This window comes from Tachypleus tridentatus, chromosome 3, assembly GCF_004210375.1.
Source record: "Tachypleus tridentatus isolate NWPU-2018 chromosome 3, ASM421037v1, whole genome shotgun sequence".
Classification (NCBI taxonomy): domain Eukaryota; kingdom Metazoa; phylum Arthropoda; class Merostomata; order Xiphosura; family Limulidae; genus Tachypleus; species Tachypleus tridentatus.
Window position 1 is genome coordinate 96,362,700 of NC_134827.1, and position 20,933 is coordinate 96,383,632.

The following is a 20,933-nucleotide window of genomic DNA, read 5'->3' on the forward strand; positions in this document are numbered from 1 at the left end:
CCGCAGAAATCCATAGGCGCTCTGTGGCGACTTGACCGGTATTCCTATGGAATAGCACGAATATCCGTTTACTTCTCAAGTTGCTTGAAGTATGTGACGGATAAACAGGAGTTATGAATCCGCTTTTTATTTGTGAATACATGCTCTGTTGACCTCATTTTTTCATTATGTTTAATAGTTTTGCCTGGACATGTGGATGGCTTTTGTTTTGCCATACAATGGTCCGGATTACTTTAGTAGGCCAGAAAGTGATCACTATGTCAACAAACATGTCTTGCTTTTTCTGGCATGACGAAGGGTTTTGGTATTACAGTTGGTGGAGTTTTGTCTGTTTAACACTACTGTAATACAACTTGTTGCAGAGATCTTTCTGGATGGTTAACACTTCTTCGTTTTCAATGCCAATAAGTTGAAGATATCCTCATTCTAGGAATTCTAAATCCCCGATATGAACACATCTTTATAATTAAATGCAGGTGTACTTTGCATTCCCTTTGTAATGTAATCAATCGTCGGTGGCATCACATCATCTACCAAAACGTTATAAATGTAGTTATGATACAAGCCGTTCCACCGCGACCTCATACCGACTCTAAGTGTCACGTGCATAGCTGATTTGCATATTCCAAGTCGTTTTGATACTCAACCCTGTATAATCTACAGATATTAAAACTGTCGCGACAAAATATTCTTCAACACGGATGCACGAGGGTAAACAGATATAATAAACTCTGTTTACAATAAAAGACGTATTTGCACCCACAAACTTAATAAACTACATAATATTTAATACTATATACATTTTCCAGAGGTCCGGATTACTTCAGTAGGCCAGAAAGTGATCACTATGCCAACAAACATGTCTTGCTTTTTCTGGCATGACGAAGGGTTTTGGTATCAGTCGTCAATCGTTCTCCCAGTACTGTGTCGAACAATTAATTAGCTACGCAAAAACATGCAAACATGAGAAAACAGCTGCATGACTACATGAAATAATCTCACACAAACCCTAATTACGTGGCTCGCTTCCATGACTAGAATCAGATGAAATATACTTACATTTACATTGGGTTAGTGTTTCAGTTTTGTTGTTGTTTTTCAGACAAATAGGTGTACAACTTAAAGTGAAGTCATTGAGGGAATTATAGTAAATCTCAAGTCAACTTAAACATAACGAAGTCAACAGCGCTACTTCAAAGTTCCCATACAAGTTTATAAAACAAAACACATTTATGTGTATTACAAAGCATGTGCTTCGATACCTAAAATTAGATCGCAGTCTGAGACGAATTTTGAATACGTCCGGCTTGGATTACAGTTCGACTTCAACAAATAAATAGAATCGCGAATTTGTAACAGTAATTATATAATACTTATACTCTGTTATACATATGTGTATATATATATACATATTACTAAAGAAAGCACTGCAATATACAGTAGAATGAAAGATTCGATAACAACGAGTACAAAAATTCGATAATTTATGTATCAAATGGGTCTTAAAATAAATATGTTAAACAACACCCCCCCTGTAAATCTAAACCTTTATCTGCTTATAACTGGCGAATCGCTGAGCCGACTGTCATCAAATTTAGCATATGTCATTATGTATCTCCTGTGAAGATATAAGAGAATCGCGTTCGAATCCAACTCCCCTATGTCTCCCCGAGGGCCTTCGTGCGTCTGTTCGTATCATGCTACAAAAAAAATGGCAAGAAGTGCTGTATAATGGGAGCTCCTTGTAGCGCTGTAAGCGGTTTATTTTGTTAGTGAGTGTAGAATACTACCTCGCACATCACGAAAATGATGACGTAAACACCCACGTTTCAGCCACCTGGCTGGGTGCCATGGCAACACAAAGTGGTTTGACAGTTCCCCATATGTTGTGCCGCTACTTTTTATATAATCGGGCTCAGAATCGAAATTCGTAAGATCTCTCTTTTTTAATTTTGTTTTCTTAGCGTGTATAAATATGTCCTTTATTTCATTCCACTTAGTCACTTATGTTTCAAATCAGTGGTCTATTTTTCTTCGATGGTCAGAAGTTGTTCCTTTGGACAAAACAACGAAATGCTTGCTGTGTTACACAAACCAATGTAAATAGCAAATATTATTTTTTTTCGGATTAACCTTAATGTTCTGAGAGGAACTACTACACAGATGTTACAACAGATGGTTGTTTCAGAAACTCTCTGAGTGTCTGTCAAACTTCCCCACCAAAGTCGGTATAAAAAATAATACCACAGAAAATTGACTTGGGAATTTTCCCATTGTATTCTCAGAAGCGCATCTCAACGCCAAGCTGTTAATGTCCGACAAAACACCATTTTCTTTGCCACCGCCTCACACCGAGTTTAGGAATATCACACCAACCTCTCGAAAAATACCTGAGGTTCTATGAAAAGCTAATAACATGAAACGTATTTCAACAAACTGACCAATCATCTTGTAGCATTTCTACTTACTGCTCTCATTGAACAAACTGCAGTGCTGAATAACAGAAAACCACAACTGTTGGCATTGTTTCACCATTACCAATTCTTTGTAAATTATACATTTCTGAATGCCAAAACATGTCTGTCTGTTAAGCATCAAACCAGACAAATACTTTTCGATATGTACATGGTTATTTTCCCACTAAATTTAGCCTACAATTACAATTATCATTATTAGAAATTATGAGATCCCATTGAGAACTCTACGAAGATATCAATTAAAAAGTGGTCAATTCATCATCATGTGATTGGAAATAGCTAGTTTTATTACTCTGTTAAACAATAACTACAGTTGTCTTTGGAAACGTTATTTGTTCAAGGTACCAAATAACCATTTCAATTTTCAGTGTCAATAGATATACAAGGCATCTTGCTCAATTTAAAATCGGAGACTGACAACAAACTAGCACTAGCTAATCTCATAATGTAAAAACTGACAGTAAACCTGCACAAGCTGATGTCACAATGTTGAAATTGATAGTAAACCTACACAAGCTGATGTCACAATGTTGAAAGTGACAGTAAACCTACACAAGCTGATGTCACATTGTTGAAACTGATAGTAAATCTGCACCAGCTAATGTCACGAGGTTTGAAACTGACAGTGACAATAGTTCAGTACCTGTTAAAACATCACGAAGTCTGGCACTGAGAGTGACAGAAAACCACAGTCAGCTAATGTCACGAATTAATTTTGCTTAATACGACTATTAAGGGTGGTCGTTTGATAAGTGGCGCAGTATATAAACAAAATGTTTTCTTTATTTTATTAGAAGTTTCTAAATTAAAAAATGGGAGTACAAAATGTCACCAAAAGATTTACAAGTATAATTTCATAGAATGTCGTTCTATATACTATACAGAAGAAATGGTAATATATTGTTCAGATGAAAGCTAGAAAAAGAGCTCACTTCTTAACTACGTAGACACACAAACACACTTAATTAACCAGAAACAAACTCGGTTCTTAATTATTTATAGAAAAAGATTCACTCATTAATTATCTAGAAGAACAAACTCACTTCTTAATTAAACAATTTGTTTGTTTTGAATTTCGCGCAAAGCTACTCGAGGGCTATCTGCGCTAGCCGTCCCTAATTTAGCAGTGCAAGACTAAAGGGAAGGCAGCTAGTCATCACCACCCACCGCCAACTCTTGGGCTACTCTTTTGCCAACGAATAGTGGGATTGACCGTCACATTATATCGCCCCCACGGCTGAAAGGGCGAGCATATTTGGTACGACCGGGATTCGAACCCGCGACCCTCGGATTACGAGTCGAACGCCTTAACCACTTAGTCATGACGGGCCGTATATTAAACAGAAAAACAAACACAGTCACCTAATTATCTAGAAAAAACTCAGTTACATAGAAAAAATCTGGAAAAACAAATTTATTTTTAATATATCTAGAACAAAAAAACAACAACACAGTATTCGTTTGCTCTCTAATGCAGTGGTTTCTAACCTTTTTTACTTATGACACATAAAGACAACCAGATCTCTGAATTAAAACAAAACTTAAAAATGGTTTTGCTTTAAAATACCAGTAAGTAGAATAAGTCGGTAAGTAACTCACAGAGACGTGAGCTTTGTTTTCATTGTTTAATATTTTTCAACAGTTCCTTGGGAAAACGAGTACCACAGTTTGAAAGACTGTTCTCATTTAAAACATAGGCGTGTAGAGATAAGCTAGCATAAATATCACAAGTGCAAATGGCGCGTGCGTTGTACAGCGTACTGTTTCGAACCCTGAGCTTTGCACCCTCCCTTTGAAAACTTCTTATTGTATACATAAAACATCTGTTCGTTTGGTTCGTTAAGCACTAAGCTACTGTTTTTAGGCTATCTGTGGCGTATCCGCTCCAGATATCGAAATCCGAAGTTTAGTAGAATTAGTCCTCAGACTTGTCGCTGAGTCACCAAGAGGAGGGCGGACAACAAACACACAGTAAATTAAAATTTAAGATCCCATGAACAAAGACTCTCTACCGGTGGCATTTCAGTTGACAACAAGGCTATCAAGTCGGCGTATGTCCCACAGATTTGAGATATTTGTTATTCCTTTAAATTTATGGGGTCGCAGGTTAGGTTTATTACGGATTCTTTTCAGTAAGGATTTGTTTGTGGTTGGATAGTGAATTTCGTTAAAAACACTAAGGGGTGTAATATAATCACAGAATTAATTAGCTCAGTATAGTCCATGCCAAGTTGCCACTGGCCAATCATAGAGGAATTACATATACATATGTATGTATGTGTTATAGTAGTATGTATATATTATAGTAGGGCGGTTGGTGGACGTTGTTTTCAGCTAGAGTGATAGACCTTTCGAGTCACTCCAATTAAATTTACGTGTAAATGAAACAAATACGTTAAGAGGAAAACCACTAATAACCCGCTAAAACTTTATTTTGTTGTAAATTTTGTGAACTCAGTCAATTTTCTGTTTTTGTTACGCTTTCTATAGGCTGTGCGTCTTTCAAATATTACAGTATTCAAAGTTCATTGGTGAATAGACAACGTTTTTTAAAAGCCAATAAGAATTTGTTGCTGGAAGCTTGGCAACAACTTGACCTTTAAAAAAATCTATATTGTTTTTTAAAGTGTAACATGCACTGTTGTGACATACTGGAGACACCATTATTCTCTTCTCGAAAGTTAAATAAGTGTTCAACACGGAAGACATACATGAAGACCACGCCTCAGGCTGAACAAACACTTAATGACATATACACGTTATGGTTAACGGTCCCCCAACCTAGTTCTTGCACCATATCTAGTAACCCTGGTTTATTGGGTCGCAAGGTTTATCTTTCACGCTGCGACAAACAACAGTTTTAAAACGTTACCTTTCAACAAACCTTAAAACTTGGATAGGACCGTCAAACGTTTGTCACTACATGCCCGTTACTCGTGCAAAACACGGCACAAATACTGACATTGTTACATCAGTTGTCAGTAAGTAAATAAAGAAAAAAAAAACATGTTCTTTCTCCAAACTCCACAGTTCATGCTTGTACATGCAAATATAAATCTCACGTGCAGAGCTAAAACCTATCTCAAAACCAAAACTAATTAAATAGCATTCAAACTTACGCCTTTATTTTATCTAGCTAAACTCACGTGTGGAAGAAGTGGTTTCTTTACAATGGGTATTTTTTATCACTTCTTTGTTATTTACAAAATTAGACGTTAGGTGCAATAAAACTCGGAAAAAAAAAAAGAAAATCTGAGCTTTGGAATCAGAAACCTGTAGACGTGAGTGTATATTAACCAATTCTTAAAAGCTGATAACGATAAGAAACTAAGTGTATCAAGTGTTTTAAAGAAAAGTATCCCGTTTATTTTAAGGCTCTTATATTAAAAAAAAAACATAACAATTATACAGTTACAGTTAACAGCTAAATCTGTAGATGATCATTATTAATACAATGTCTGTTACTGTTTGTCCCTCCGGTCACTCAGCGTGAAGCTTAAAGGCTCATAACGTCAAAATTCGAAGGACACTTCCTGTGCCGGGCGCAGCAGAGAAAACCCAGTGTATGGCCTTATATTTAACAAAGAACAAATATTCACTTCCTCAAAAATAACATACTCCACGTAGTCTAGTATTCTATAGCTCTTAAAATTGGTAATTTAATAAATAATTTGTGTTATGGGTAACTCAGGTAAAGCCCACTGACCTCTGAAACGGAAAAATCCACCCTACTGTGACCGTTAACTAACATACAGCAGCTATACGAGAACTTCTCTTTATGTATTGTTGTTACCAAAATATCCACATTTTAGGCTATGTAAAAAAGTGTATTAATAACCAATGTACTCCAGAAAGAGAGAAGAAAAGAAAACACTCAGTTTCGACGGGCTGCGCTCTGTATTCAAAGTGTGACCTGTGTTTGTATTCAAATGATTGAAGCAAAACACAGAAAATATATTTGAACCTGAAGTTTTTTAGTACCTGCCATCTCACACTCAGCAAGTTTAGAATGAACAAAAATTTGAAATAATGAAAATGCAAAGCGAAAAGGATATGTACAGTTTATCTCCAATTCTTTACGGTCCAACATGGCCAGGTGGGTTAAGGCGTTCGACTCGTACGTAATCTGAGGGTAGCGGGTTCCAATCCCCGTCGCACCAAAACATGCTCGCCCTTCCAGCCATGGGAACGTTATAATGTGACGGTCAATCCCACTATTCGTTGGTAAAAGAGTAGCCCAGGGGTTGGCGGTGGGTGGTGATGACTAGCTGCCTTCCCTCTAGTCTTACACTGCTAAATTAGGGACGGCTAGTGTAGATAGCCCTCGTGTAGCTTTGCGCGAAATTCCAAACAACTATTTATTCTTTAAATTTAAATTTCTTTATTCTTTAGTTAAATAGGTAGCATAACATTGTAACCATAGAAAATGCACATTCTGTAAAATCACATTAGAATGGAGCTTGCGATGTGTACGTCCAAACTCAAAAACCACCGCACCAATCATAACCGGGCAGTATTTTTATAGCTGAGCAATAAATAAAACAATTTGAAATGTACGTAAAAAATTATAAGTTTCAGATATAAAACAATCAACAAACAAACTTTTAAAAATATCATTTGTTTTTCTTCAGTGAAAATATCCCGGGTGTTGCAACAGATCGAGCAAGGCACTTTAATTGTTACTACAAAGAAATACTTCAATAATATTTACTCAATAATAATAGCTTAGTTTCAAACTCAAATTTCAACAAAATCCTTTTTCTCTTATTATTGAGTGTCAAGCGTGAGTGTATTGTTGTAGAGCTACTGGTGCACACAGGATCACTTACAACAAATGTAATGTTTTCAAACGAGACCCAAAACTCCAGCACTTTCGAACAGTTCACTATTCTTCTCCTTGACTTTATTATGTTAGACAATTGCATGAAAGGCCACAGGCTCAATAGCCTTCCGGATGAACGAGTAGTTAGCCTACCCAGAGAGCGAGTATTTTTGGCGTATGAAACAACTTGAACAGTCTTAAGCAGTGGAAAGGGTCAAAATTGTATAGCAAATACTTTAAAAAGTATCAAATTATGTTATTAGAGTTAGATCCTAATTAATGAAACGCATCTCGAATAAACAAAATAATATATTTCTGGTGCCATCTAGTAACACTTGTTTATTTGTTTCGAACATTCATGCAAAGCTAGACAAAAGACGTCTGTCTAAGCCGCACCGAATTTTGAACTGATAGACTAAAGAGTACCCATCGCCAACTCTTTAGCCATCCTACTCGAATAGTGGGATTTAACTGTTACTCTAATAACAAACCTATGACCCCAGAGCGTTTTGTGCGGCAACGGGACACGAATCATGAACGCTGAGACTCACAGTCTAGCACAATAACACTGGGCGACACCTGGCTCACCTAGCGACATAGATAAGATCAAAAGTTAGATCTACGTGAAACTTTTTTTTTTAAGAGGATAATAAGAAAATACATAAAAGCACTAAACTATTTGAACTAAAAAGTAATTACTATAAAATGTCACGTAATTATATATTTAATATATTCTGACAATACAAAAACATGCGTGACAACATATTATCAATCCTCTCGAACAAACATGTTATTACGAACCACTGAACTGTATCACCTTAAATGTCCTGAAAGTGGTTTTTCAAATTAACATGAAATTAAAGCTATACGGTCAATTACAAAATTTTCTTTTCAGACAAAATACGTGAACGTGATACCCATATTTTTTTCTCAGGCATTAACTACAGTTACTTGCAGTTTTATTCTAACCACTATAAATTTAATTATTCTAATAATATCTTTTCATAAATTCATTGAATATTATACATATGATCTTCTGTTAGTGCACTGTTTGAATGGAAAAAGTAAAACTGCTGAAACAAAACGGGAATATATTCGAACTGCTATCTCAATGCTAGGCATAACAATAACATGGATCATTTTCACTCTTTGTTATTCTACTCAAAGAGGAAACCGTGGGTTTCAACATAATCTATTTCATCACTGTATATTCGCTCTTCCCTTCACAAGTGCCCTCAATTTAAATCATAGGACTAGTGCTAACACCTATTCAAATGTTATTTTATTTCTGTAGTTACAACAGTATTCGCTCATTAGTTTAAAGTGGATGAAGCACTACTTAACCTCAGAGACAGAATTAATTTATGCTTTTTAATGGCCATTGGAACAGAGTTATGTATATAATGACCCTTCGACTTTTTTTTAATAAACAAGATATCCAGTTGAAGAAAGGTTGAGATATTTTACCATGCCTCAAGAAGTTGGTTTGTGTCGCTTGTTCAGCATCTTCCAATGCCCCTCAGCATTTCTCTATTCCAACAAACCCCCGGTGAAATTTGCTGATCTCCCACAATTATTACAAATTATGAAGAAGCCCAGTTGTTAATAAAAGATTAAAAGTACTTTCATAAACTTTTTTTTCGACCATACTAGTGTTAGCGAATAATAACGCCTTGATTTCCATAACTACCCGTACAATAATACGTAAGGCCTGTCTCTTATGTTTATATCTGTTATCTATGTTGCTAGTGGCAACGTAGATGATCGATGTAAGTATAAGAAATATGTCATGAATTTTATACTAAAAACAGGAAAGTATTTAACGAATATCTTTAACGGAAACAATAAAGTTCTAATTTACTACCTACCTTGCAGTGCAAAAAATACCGTTTTTTGTCGTGTGTTTGACCGAGTCGGCACGGTCTGGTTATTTTTTCAATCCAAAATAATTTAGTGTAGGCTAAGTTTTTATTATGCAGTATAAATTAACTTAGCAACAACTTACTTTTAAAACGCAGAATTTTACCTAACAACATATAACAGTATAGCTTACTTCTTACTCTAATATATAAAATTTACAGCATACTTTTTACCTAAGCATCAGTATACGATATGCCTAACAACGGAACAGCCTCTCATCAGTCATTGAACGCCATCTTCCTTACATGGTGACAACAGCGCCGTAAGTAACGACGGGAGTTATTCAATTAGATTAAACATTTAACAGAATGAACCAAATATCTATATTACTTGGTAAAGGCAGCAGTTTTCAAAAACTCTGCTATCGTAACAAGGTTGATTAAATATTTAATTTGCTTTACTATACAATGATAAAATACAACTTTTGAAAATAACACATTCTTTGAGAAGAATAAAAAAAAACTGTTATCACCAATAATTTATCTGAAAATAAAATCTACAACAGCTGTAGCTGTCATCGCGATATCTTGTATATAAGTGCAAGTTTTAGGTAAGCAAAATAAACGAATTATGTTCGGTAAAGAATCTAAGTATTCGTGCCATATATTTTATATAAAAATGTACAGTTTATAAGAACAACAATAATCTCTTTTAAACTTTTACAATTTGTAAAGACAGAAGCATACAGTACTATATATATATATATATATATATATATACTTTACCTAAATACTTTTTCTTGCTATGAGATATTCTGACAATATAAAATTACTTTGTACAAGTCAACAACTATCCCACTGCTTGTTGAAGTCACTTTTTACTGTTTAGTAAATGTTTATCTAAACTCTAATCTTTACCATTTAAAGTTGTGAATGAAATTGACAAATGGTTTCGTCATTTGATAATATATACACGTCTCAGTAAAGTTTTTTTGCCAGTTTGAGTAATTCAACGCCAATGCTTTACATAATAGTTACACTCCGACACGCTGACGTGTCTACATCAGAAGCGCAGGCTTAGAGCTTACTGTTTTGCCAATTATTATGAATGATAGTACAGTTAATTCAAATGAAGTAATAATAACAATCAAATAAATAAATAGTATTTTATTATTTTGTTTTTAATTTTATCCTAAAATTCCGATTTGAAATGACTTAAATAAAAGGGCTAATAATTAAAATTCGCATATTTAATGTAGTGCACACCATAAACGTCACTGTTCATGATATCTGATAAAACAACATCGTCTAGAGTGAACATATGTGTTGTAATTCTACTGGCGTGATGAACCATGGTGTTTGACGAATACTCTACGTCGGCTGTTGTTTAAGTTATATTGTGATTCATTCACTTTAATTATTTATTAACTTTCATGCATCAATCAGTTCTTAGAAATATCGCTGTTCATCTTTTCCTGGTGTGACAAAACTAGGTGGAGTATAGAACAGTTTTTTAATTAAGAACTACGGCCATTTCTCACATGCGTGATGTATTACGCATTTAAAATTAAAAGGTCAAGGTTATTTACGCAAGTTGAAAGCACGTTAAATAGATCAGTAGTTTTAACAAGTGCGACGTAACGATCCCGTAATTTCCAGTGACAACTTGTAATATGAACAGTTACACGGATCTCCCCAGAAATTACTCCAGAAAGTGAAAAAATATTGTGGAATTGTGAAGTGAATAGAAATTTATATGCATATTCTGAATGGATAAGGAAAGAATTATGTTCTGCGTTTTCCAGGGTAGGCTAGTCTTCCCCACCCTGGGGATGTCCATGATATCGATTTGGATATTGAATTTGGAAATATACATACATATACACATATGTATACTTTAACACTAAACGTTTTAATGTTGCTTTGTTTAGTGATACTTGAGTACAAATGAATTTGTTGGCTGTCCTAAAAATGTCTAAACAGCCCAGGCAGTTACTGTGTCGATAGCCTTCAACGCTATTCTACCTTCGACGCATATTCAGCCTCTTAACATACAACATACAATGGGGAAACGTTTTTTATCTGTTCATCCGTTTGTTAATTTATATACTGAAATGTATAAACAACAAAACTGGAATAATAATAAATACTCTGTCAGAAACGAAGATGCTGTGAGTATGTACCTAGCAATGTCCAGCATCTTTTTCGCAGATTATACCTATTTGTAATCGTTTTTTCTTCAAAATTACATATTTTCATATTGGGAGAATGGGGGATGTAGATTTGTTTGTTTTTTTAAATTTCGCACATAGCTAGTCGAGGGCTATCTATGCTAGCCGTCCCTAATTTAGCAGTGTAAGACTAGAGGGAAGGCAGCTAGTCATCACCACCCACCGCTAACTCTTGGGCTACTCTTTTACCAACGAATAGTGAGATTGACCGTCACATTATAACGCCCCACGGCTGAAAGGGCGAGCATGTTTGGCGCGACTGGGACGCGAACCCGCGTCCCTCAGACTACGAGGGTCAGGTGGATGTAGATTCAGCAGAATCGGGAAATAGTACAGCTCCTTTTTAGATGTACTTAAAAAAACAACATGAAATAAACTACACTCATTTCACAGGATTTCGTTGGAAATTCAAATAAACTTAACAGAAACACCTAGTCCATTACTAGCTACAATATTTACCTTCGAACCACCCCTTGTAACCGTGAGGTAGTATTTGCTTCCACTGGTAAGTGGGAAAAATCATTACTTGCCTACATTATCAACACACTTTACGTACATAACGTCTGATTAACTTGGAAATGGTTTAAAAGACGTGGTTTGGCAGCGTACTCCATTTAAGTGGATTAGTCATATTATATAAACAGAACTCTCGAGAGAACCATAATTCTAATATATAATAAGCAGACGGTAAAAATAACACAATGAATAAGCTAGTTTGTTACGAGGAATAATCGTGACATTTTCTAACGATCAGCAGTAGAACCCAAAAACACTCACTTGTAGCCTAGTTGGCAATAAATGGGATGTAGTTTGGTCGGGTGAATATATTCTACACCCTTGTGTAAATTAATTGAAACAAATGGTCATCTTACAATATTTTCAGTATGGCGGCCGATGTAGGCTCGCTGGACCCGCTGATTTCCTTTAATAGTCATTTTTTTCACACAGACGGCGTCATTAGCTGTATTTTGCATTACGGTCGGTCTATTTTTGGGATATATGACGAAATTTTGAGGAATATTACGTCATTCGGAATTGTGTTAGAAGGGCAAGGAGACCAGTCAAAAAACAACTTCTTATCAACTCAATGAAGAAAAAATGGTATCAACGGGGTCTTAAATACAAGAACTGGACGCAAGAACAATGGAGGAAGGTGTTATTCAGTGACGAGACTCATTTCTTCGTACAGGGTCAAAGAAGTTTACATGTTCGCAGATCTCCAGGTGAGAACTTCGAGAATCTCACATCAATCAGTTCGTAAAACATCCCTTGAAGAAGATGTTTTGGGGATTTTTCAGCTACTATGGCGTCGGAGGCTTACGTATCGTAGAAGGTATGATGCGAGGACCACAGTACATCGAAGTTTTGTAGAGAAGAGTCGTTCCAGAATTGAAAGAGATTTCCAGATGGATCTGGCATTTTTCAGCAAGATCTGGCTCAGTGCCACACATTGAAACTTGTGAAGAAATTTATGACTACATCGCGAATCAAGGTGCTGGACTGGTCTGGAAACTCTCCGAACTTAAATCCTATTGAAAATCTTTGAGCGATTTGTAAAGAAAGACGTCGGGGAAAAGACTGTACTATAAAAGATAAGCTAACTGAGGCCATAATTGAGGTGTGGTACCGCGATCCAAAAATTAGTAAATATTGCAGTCAACTCGTGGACTCAATGCCAAAGCGGATTAATGATCTTCTGAAAAATAAAGGCGGTCATATCATGTATTAATATGTGAGTAAATTTTGGATTCTCAGAAATAAAACACAGAAAATTGAAAAAAATCGTAATTTTCCGTCTTGTTTCAATTAATTTGCACAAGGGTGTATTCGTCAAAAATGTTCGTTCAACATTTTTCTTGCATATGGTCATGAAACATGAGTATGGCTACAATAATAGAGATTTATCCAGTACGACTGAGTAAAGTGCTTTGGGTCTCCCGCTGGTACAGCGGTAATTATACGGGGTTAGAACGCTAAAATTAGGGGTTCGATTCCCCTTGGTGAACTCAGCAAATAGTCCGATGTGGCTTTGCTGTAAGAAAACACACATACAAAGTGCTTGATCCCTAGTTACCTATTGTTCTAAGTTATTCCCTTCCATTTGTGTTACATTAATTTTCTCGTGGGAAAGATTGCTTCGAGATGCATAATTGAACTGTATAGATTTTGGACAACAATCATGACCATTTGTAAAACAAGTGTGGCTTCGAAAATAAATATATTTTCCTTATTTCCATCTGCGAAATGACCAGCATTGATACTGATAGCGCATGTACTCTGGAAAAAATGACCCTAATAGTTTGTATATAGTGCAGAGGTGGATACAGGATTTTTTTTTTGAAGGGGGGGTATGGTTGACTAAGTAACAGTGACTTAAACCCGACCACAAGTAAACTTTTCCTTGTTGCTGCAACGTAAATTTCATGGAATTAATTTAGAAACAAAGAAAATAAACATATATGACTATGAACTCTCATTTATTGGTTTTATTCTAAAATAAAGTTACAAGTAATCGTACAGCACTACATTGAATCACACAACATAGTGAATGTGACAATGAACTTCATATATTCCTAAATAACATGTTACAAATAAACATACAGCACTTAGGCGTACAGCAGTATGTCGAATCACGTACACAACATGTTAACATAAACTCTTTAACACTATAGTACATATGACCATGTACTCTCATTTATTCCAAAACGTTTCTGGGAGGAAGTAAGTGACGTTCTAGTGGGTTGATCTGGCCAATACTATAAAGTCACTAGGTCTGAGGTCAATTTAGTAATGGTGAGACAGTAGCTCCTTGTTCCTGGGGAAATCCCACTCGGTGGTCTACGTAATAAAAATATTCTAATTGAGATGATCAGTATTTTATATTTCTGATTTCCCATTCACCTACACAATTTTGATATGGCCAGTGGGTGGATGCATCCCCCCTGTATCCATCCCCGATATAGTGGTTGACTTTCTCAGTTGTCACCGATTTGAAAAATGTTTCACACGAATCTTTATGATTATCGACTAAAAGAAATCTCTCTACAGCACATGAGAGAAATGTTGTCTATCATTGTGGCTGAAGTCAAGCTCATTTATATTTGTTTTTCTTGCATTCAATAAAAAGTCATCTATGTTTATTATCATATTTTGTCCAAATTCCTATTTCAAAATAGCAAGATTAGGAATTCTGAATGAACTTTGTTTGGTCATCTCCCGTAAGACGAATGGTACCATAGTTTGTGTGTGTGTTGATTTTAGGCAGATGAATGCAGTGACACACGTTTATGTCTTTTCATCACTGTGAACAGATAAGTGTCTCGATATATTAGAAGGTACCCACTATTTCAACATTTTATACCTTGCAAATTTTGTCACATTTAACTGGATAATGAAAACAGACTTAATATTATTTTAGCACTGAAGATGGCTTTGATTAACAACATGTCAAGTCATGTCGGATGTGTAATACACCAGCAACTTTCGAGAAGTAGAAGCTTACAATGAGCTGGCTACAATGGAAGAGATGTCTGATTTGTATCGACGACATCTTAGTATTTAATCACGTTTCAATCCGATGTTGAAAATTTGAGCATAGTTTTCAGTTAATGAAGAAAGACTGCTTGAAGTTAAAACCAGAGAAAAATGTGCTTTTTTGTTTACATAGGTGGAATTCCTTGATCATATTGTGGCAAAAGAAGTTGTGTTTATTGACTCTATGAATATTATGGTTACAGAACGCCTCCACAACAAAACAAGAATTTTCGTAGGTTTCGTGCCACATTATTGACATTTTATGGCCGGTTTTTCCAAGATGGCTGCACTAATATCTGATACTGAATGGCATTGTGATTATGCATTTCAGTCACTTAAGTATATTTTAGTCAATATTGTGGAATTAGTGTGTCCAAAGTCAGACAATCCATTCGTGTGCTTATACCATTGCTGGTTGAATTTAAGCAGTATAGTCTCTATTACAGAATAGAGTATGATGCACAAGTGTGTTTGCTGATGGCTGCTACATGACAAAGAAGAAATCTTCTTGCAGTTGTGGTTATTTTCAAGCCACTACTATTTGTATGGCAGGAAGTTCACTGCTGTAATGGACAGTCCATCAATGAAAGAGTTTAAGAACTTTAAAAATCCATGAAGAATAACTGCAACATACACTTGTTGAGAACATGAATTTGTTGTGCGTTATCATGCACACCAGCAACATATAACTGAAGAGAGATAGTGGTATCATGTATGAGAGCTTGTTCATTCATTGAATGTGCAAATCCTGGGCACTGCATGATTGTGTAAACCATTGTTACAGAAGTGATGAAAAATTGGACAATATGTAGTGGTTTTGCTAGGGAATGAAATCCTCAATTGATGTTTCAGAAGCTTTGGATAGAACATCTGAAGGATCCAAATCTAGGAAGACACGACTTGATATGTTGGAAGATAGATAGAGCAATGCAAGTAATTTATGGACATTGTATGAACAGTTATGAGTGCAAGGTGTCCTTTGCCATTGCTATGAATGGTCGAGTCGTACTTTTATATCTGTGGTGTAAATAGTGATTCTCATATACTTCGGGCAACAAATACTTCAGACTTTGTATAATGCATGGAATTCAGTCCAGCAGAGTGTTTAACGCAGTCGTACTAATACGCAAAACTGTTTCTTCTTGCAGCATTTTCATCAAGCTGTTAAGTAATGGCGTAAACATTGTATTCTATATGTGTGCTGTTGAGAGGAAAAACAAGCAAAGACAGGGTAAAATTCGTCAAATAGTTTTAGACCCCCCATTACAGAAAATAGTCTTGAACATAGCTGGTCATTATCGATTATGTCAAAAAACGTTGCTAACAAATGGACAGCACAGTTTGGTGATCCTGAAGAAATGCAAACAGACCAAAGAAATAATTTCAACAGCCAATTTTTTATAGAATTGTATAAAATGTTGGAATCACCATATCACCTCAAGATTACATTTAACTTGAATTTGAGGAGGAGTTTTCTCTCTGTTTTCAAAACTCTGAAGGTGATCCTAACCTTAACTGTGCCCAAAGAAGAGGTAATTGACGATGGTTTCTTTTGCCAGTTGACCCCCACAACATGTAGGTTTTCACTGGGGCTGTCGAAACTTCTTCCTGAAACCTAAAGAACCACCACGAGCACCAGCTACATCTCTTGTCGTGATGGTGTCTTTCATGAATACTACGATGGTACTGGGACAAAGTATGCAAGTTGCACAACCAATGTAGCTAGCCCCATAACTCATGACGTTTGTGGAGCTTGCTAGAGTGAAGGGAGAAAGAAACATGCCACTCTTTGTTGTACTTCGTCAGTAAATGGCACAAAGTTTAGTCATACTAAAGCATTTGAAAAGTCACTTTTTACAGGACCAAATGGTGTTGAGTCACCCCACTAGAAACTTGAAAAGCCAGAGGATATGAAACCAGTGAAGAAGTCACACATGGTCCTTTTACATAATAAGGACAGTGATACTTATGTTCTGACTTTTGTTCGTCAGTGACCTAAAAAACATAAAGGATTACCTTTAGTGAGGCTTGGAATGGCTTGGTTGCTAAGGTGCTCGACTCGCGATTTGAAGATCGTGGAATAGAATCCCCTAACCAGACATGCTTACTCTTTCAATTGTGAAGGTGTTATAATATGGCCATCTTTGATAAAGAGTTCCACAAGAGCTGGCAGAGGGCGGTGTTAACTAGTCGCCTTCTTTCTAGTTTATTACTCGAAATAAGTAATGCAGATAGTACACAAGTAGCATTTCAGGAAATTCAACAAACAAACAACTTAATGATCGGTATGTGGCGAAGTAATTTTACTTCCTGTTTTCCAGTTACCTTAGTTATTACCAGAGTAATTTACATTGGTGTTTAATTTCTCTTTGTATCTGAGTCTTAAAAACAAACAAAGAATTTATGTAGTTAATTTGTTAAAAAAAAGGATGTGCACACACACACACACACATATATATACGTAGGTTTTAAAAATACAAAATGGAGGATGAGGAACTAGTGCTGTTGTACCAAAAGGAATGTGGATTTACTGCTTTTTCCTTCTGTCGTTGATAAATTCCTTCGGACCTTTTCGGATTAGCATATTTTAAGCGTAATAAAACAATTCTTAGAGGATATTATTACTTTATATTTTCGTCCCCATTAAACCAAACATGCTCGCCCTTTCAGCCGTGTGGACGTTATAATGTTACGGTCAATCCCACTATTCATTGGTAAAAGAGTTGTCCAAAGGTTGGCAGTTGATGGTGATGGCTAGCTGCCTTCCGTCTAGTCTTACTTTGCTAAATTAAGGACGGCCAATGCAGGTAACTCTCATATAGCTTTGCGCGAAATTCGAAACAAAGGAAGAAACACATATATTAGTTTGTGTTATTCTGGGTAAAAATAAACTATGTCAAACTTATAATCAAGAGGTGGTTTTTATCACACAGGGTAACATACCCTGTTCCATAAGGCTTTTCAAAAATTTTCACAAAACTTCCATATCGTCTGTTGTTTGTTTACAATATGAAACCGTGTGTTTACGTGTTTTTCTTATAGCAAAGCCACAAAGGGCTATCTGCTCAGCCCACCGAGGGGAATCGAAACCTTGATTTTAGCGTTGTAAATCCGGAGACATACCGCTGTACTAGCGGGGGGCCAATATGAAACCGACTAACAGAACTGGCTTAAAGTGGTTTTCTCCTGGTTACTTACTGTTCTGGTTATTATCCTTTTGGTGTCACATGTACTATCTCGTAGGAATAAATAATTGAATATAATATGTAGATTCAAAGTATTTAAATAGTGATTTCACCTCGATGCCTCGAGGATATATACCCCCAATTTTAACTTGTGAAATGATTGAAACTAGTATAGCATTCCGAGAAAAATTACCCTACTGCTTTTACAGATGTTATGGAGACTTCATAAAAATCTAAGCGATTTTCCTCTAGAATCCATATCTCCAGTAACAGAGAGAGGTTATTCCTGTCGAGCTGTGAACACGACCCGCTAATTTGAACTTGTTTGTCTTGAATTAATGAAAAAAAAAGAGTATTTGGTTCCATTATCAAATTTTGATTCAGTCAAGCAAGACATTTATTTTCAATTTTGCATAAAAGTTCTCTTGACGATCTTAACATTAAATTTTCAACTATTACTTCCAAGTTTATCAGTGCACCTGAGAATACACTACAGTAGCTATAGTATAACCTAGGAGAAATCACCAATAGAACACAGAATATGTATTTGATAGCAGTATTCAGGAGTAGTAATCAAAGGGATAATTTAGAATTGAAACAAGTTGAAATCGGTAGTCGTATACAGAGAGGGGAAAAAAAACCATCAGATGCCAGCTAAAAACACTAGTAATATCCAGGAACAATCAGCAATACTAGCCAGAAGAAACACAACCTGAAGTCATATCCACGAATAGCTAGACGTACGATCAAATAGAAAACTGAAGTCGTGTACATTAGTGGTAACCGAGAACAGTAGAAATCAGGAAAGAGAAAAGTCCATAGTTAGGTCCACGAATAGTCATAACACGATCAAGAAACAGATAGAAGCACGATACTGGAACAAGAAACAGATAGGAGAACGATACTGGAACAAGAAACAGATAGGAGCACGATACTGGAACAAGAAACAGATAGGAGCACGATACTGGAACAAGAAACAGATAGGCACACGATACTGGAACAAGAAACAGATAGGAGCACGATACTGGAACATGACAGAAATCTGAATTTATTTTAAATAATAGGGAAATATCGTTCATTTCGTGTAAGTATAAAAGAAACTAAAACAAATTCTGTTACTTCAACACTTCATTTGAAACACGACACCCTTTTTGTTATGGATAATTTTGCACTGACAAAACGTCTGCCTACAGTTTCACTGATTACTAATGAAGTCTGGTTTATGTTCTCTATGACTTCTCTTACTTTATCTTTTACACTTTGTTTTAACCCACTGGCGTAATTTATTTCCGCAGTAATTTTTGTTTGGAGTAAAGTATACGGCTTTGATGTACAAATATTGTGCCACATATTCCGTACATAATTAATTATAAGCCTGAAAAGTAAAATAGTGAAAACAGAATATTTCATGCAACGAGTTATTTCATTTTCCTTAATCGACTTCAATTTCTAAATACACTTTATTCTAACTGTAACCAATAATTAACACGTGAGCTGGAGTAAAAAAAAATCTTACCTCTTCCAAGTGGAAATAGTATTTGTGCAAATGAATTATACGCATATATATATGCGTGTGTGTGTGTTTGTGTTCGTGCGCCCGGAAAACCACTCGTGCTTTACCCCTTCAATTTACGTCACAGTTTTCACTGACGTCACATTTAAATTGCATTGCGTGACGTAGCGTATTAGCCATGTGGTCAACAAGTATTTCGTAAAATCGAATTGCTAAATACAGATGTGAAAGTTAACTTTCTTGAGATGTAAACAAGTTTGTTGGTCATTTCCGGTTATTATTACTTAATTAAAGATAAGAAATGAAATGAATACAATCGCCTAATTCACTCGTAAACGATCAAAGTAAGCGTTTCGTAAGAATTACGGAGAAACATAAGTGAAAAGTTTGAATTTCTAAAAGTAGGTTTCAGGTTATCGGATTTTTCCATCATTTGCCACATTAGGAATGATACTAGTTACTATTCCCGAAACATGGCCAGGTGGTAAAGGAACTTGATTCGTAATCTGAGGGTTGCAGGTTCGAATCCCTCTCACACCAAACATGCTCGTCCTTTCAGCCGTAGGGGCGTTATAATGTGACGGTCAATCTCACTATTCGTTGGTTAAAGAGTAGCCCAAGAGTTGGCGGTGGGTGGTGATGACTAGATGCCTTCCCTCTACTCTTACACTGCTAAATTAGGGTACAGCTAGCGCAGATAGCCCTCGTGTAGCTTTACGCGAAATTCAAAAGAAACTAATTCCCGAACACAATTGTCCTTGATGGAGGAAGAGGTTTTGTGCACCTGACACTCCAGGGTACCTGAAATTCAACATAGCCAAATACCCACAAATAATTTTCTTTGAACTGTAAATAAACACTTCCCTTAAAACCAGTGGCGTAAAAACGAAGGACCCTCCCCTCTTCTCACACACAAAACGTAATTGAGACCCAACATTTATTTCGTTATTACGATTCTGGCTAACTGTTTTGTTTTTTATTCATTTCGCGCAAAGCTACTCGAGGGCCATCTGCGCTAGCCATCCCTACTTTTGCAGTGTAAGACTAGATGGAAGGCAGCTAGTCATCACCACCCACTGCCAACTCTTGGGCTATTCCTTTACCGAAGAATAGTGGGATTGACCATAACATTATAACGCCCCTACGGCTGAAAGGGCGAGCATGTTTGGTGTGACGGGGATTCGAACTCGCGACCCTCGAATTACGAGTCGAGCGCCTTAACCACCTGGCCATGCTGAATCCTGGCTGGCTAACGGAAATTTTTCAGTTAACGAAATAGTCCCCATAATGGTACAGCCGTATGTCTGCGGAC

General features: G+C 36.2%; 1 protein-coding gene across 8 annotated transcripts in view; it reads right to left on the reverse strand.

Moving 5' to 3' along the window:
• Positions 1 to 20,933, reverse strand: part of LOC143247525 (uncharacterized) — a 118,560-nt gene that overhangs the window by 36,302 nt on the left and 61,325 nt on the right. Inside the window, exon 1 of one of the 8 annotated variants that reach the window (XM_076495792.1) lies at positions 9,945 to 10,214. The exons of 6 other annotated variants lie outside the window; for them this stretch is intronic. The gene's annotated coding sequence lies outside the window, so the exon portion shown is untranslated. Of the gene's footprint in view, positions 1 to 9,392; positions 9,417 to 9,944; positions 10,215 to 20,933 lie in introns of those variants that run through there. One more of the 8 variants, XM_076495789.1, reaches the window with a different exon arrangement.